This window comes from Sinocyclocheilus grahami, unplaced genomic scaffold, assembly GCF_001515645.1.
Source record: "Sinocyclocheilus grahami isolate Dianchi unplaced genomic scaffold, SAMN03320097.WGS_v1.1 scaffold3475.1, whole genome shotgun sequence".
In the NCBI taxonomy this organism is placed as follows: domain Eukaryota; kingdom Metazoa; phylum Chordata; class Actinopteri; order Cypriniformes; family Cyprinidae; genus Sinocyclocheilus; species Sinocyclocheilus grahami.
Genome location: NW_015508597.1, coordinates 8,340 through 10,892, shown reverse-complemented (window position 1 = coordinate 10,892; position 2,553 = coordinate 8,340).

Genomic DNA, 2,553 nt, shown 5'->3' with positions numbered 1-2,553 from the left:
GTCGACATTTCATGTCTATTATGAAACCCACCGCGAGACAACAAAAACACCGCTCCGATCACAGCGTCCTCCATCCTTCTGTTGTTAACGTTGTTCTTTGTTTACGTTGTTGAACGCCACGCACAAATGACGTCACTGTGTGTCGACCGTCTTACGTACAATGTCTGTGCGAATACAACCCTTATAATGGTACTGGGAAATAGTTCGCGCAAAATCGTCCTAGTACTTTAGTACTGTACATTTAGTTCTGGAACTAAAGCGGTGCGAAAGGCCCTAATGACACTCGGCACCTCATTCCCTTCTCAGGGAACTGGGTTTACATACGTAACCCTTAGATGTTCCCTTTCAAGGGAACTCTAAGCTGTGTCAGTTGCTGACACTATGGGGACATTAATATCCAATACGCCATGCTGTCCAATGCCTGCCTGTGTGCTGTGAAGATCACCAAGCACAAACTTGACAGGCTTAAGCATTGAAGGACTTGATGTGCCTCAACCCAGAACAACCTAAACACATCAGAGGGTCCGTTAGGATACATCGTGTGACCCCACAGCTTTGCTCCCTAGAAAGCTAGTGTTATTGGCATTAGAACAAAAGCCCTCAAGATTACTGAAACCGGGACTCTTGCATGAGACCAATCTGAGCGACAGCTATAGGAAAGTCTAGAGCCCTTAAAACTAGAGCTTTGACAGCCCTCAACAGCATGCTGAGCACAGTATTGTTGTAGACCATATTTCACACTATTCCATACTGTGGACCTAAACCCTAAAGAATCTTGAACAAAAAAAAATCATCACTCTGGACCACATTTTTACACCCTCAGATCCAGTACCTCTATCCTTGCTGTTTTCCTGAAGAGGTTGCATCATATCACCACGACCAAGAGCTTCAGCGGTCCCAAGCAAACCTTACACAGAGGAGCATGCTGAACAACAGCATTACTTTGGACCAGATTAGATAGCACATCATATAATCTCTCTGACCTGCTGCCGCATATGCCTTGCCATGAGCCGTGAGGTGGTAGAGGAGACAGACTCATTTGATAACATCTGCCTCGACTCTACCCACCTGCAAAATCACAAAGCCACTGTGCTGCCACAGCAGACATGGGGCCTGAACAAACACTTGGCTCTCATCCCTCAAGAGCCGAATGCACTCTACTTCCATTGGCAAGGTGGGAGCCTTTAAAGAGGATGTGGTGCAATCCTTGCATATAACTACTGACACAGCCCATCCACACACACATAGTTTGACTGCATGGGAGATATTATACAATTATACATACATATTATATCTCGACACCTTAGTGAAATAAAAGAGAAATTAAAAGTTCACAGACTTATGAGGACAGCAGAGTAGGTGGATTATTAATAACATCCACTTTGACTTATCTCAGCTTCTAATTCCTCAGAATTGCACACATTTCACATAATGGGCATTCTGAAACAAAACGAAAGCAATGGAGTTATATGGAGAACCTTGAGAAAGGAAGTTCCCTTGTCAAACTCATCCACCAATTCTATCTGCGATCCTCACAATCGAAGCCATTGCATTGCCTCAGCAGACGTGGGGCCTGAACCACGAGTTGCAGATGTTTGAATCTCATCCATCAGAAAAAAGAGCCAAGCGAGAACTCGCATTGCACCATTTTGGCAAACAATATCTTCCTACGCACGCACAGACAAAGTGGCTTCCTGAAAACAACAAAACAAATGGTGTGTAATGTAGGCACCCTTTTATACGCAAAGATGATCCATGTGACGTCATCAGAATGCAGTCAGCCAATATGATTGTCGTGATTTTACATAAGATTCAGACACCGGGTTCTGCAGGACGTGTCTCCATAGCATCAGCAACTGATGCATCTTTGACTTCCCTCAAAAGGGAACTTCCTAATAAATCAACAAAAAACATAAATGTATATAGAATCAAAAATACATTATTTAAAGGGGTCATATGATGCTGCTAAAAAGAACATTATGTTTTGTAATTGGTGTAATGAAATGTGTTTATGCAGTTTAAGGTTAAAAAAACACATTATTTTCCACATACTGTACATTATTGTTTCTCCTCTATGCCCCGCCTTTCTGAAACACGTCGATTTTTACAAAGCTCATTGGTCTGAAAAGCGAGGTGTGCTCTGATTGGCCAGCTATCCAGTGCGCTGTGATTGGCTGAATACCTCAAGCGTGAGACGGAAATGTTACGCCCCTCACCATACTGTGCTGATGCACTGTCCGGCCGGAGCGACGAGACATAAATATTAAAACCCATTATAAACGAGGCATTTATTGCATCCAGTGGGGACATCATTACTGATTATAATGACTTATACTGTCTTTTTACGCGTTGCATCGCGCCACGTAAACATAAAACCATGTCTGCATTTGTGATCGGAGAAACGACAAACAACAAGCGCTACTCTACACTACTCTACACTACTCAAAACTCACGTTTGAATTGTCAGTGGTTAATTCTTTATATAAAAAACGTACTTACAGTCTGTGAGTCAGAACAGCCGGCATTGTAGTCTACTCTCCCAGGATCAGGAAA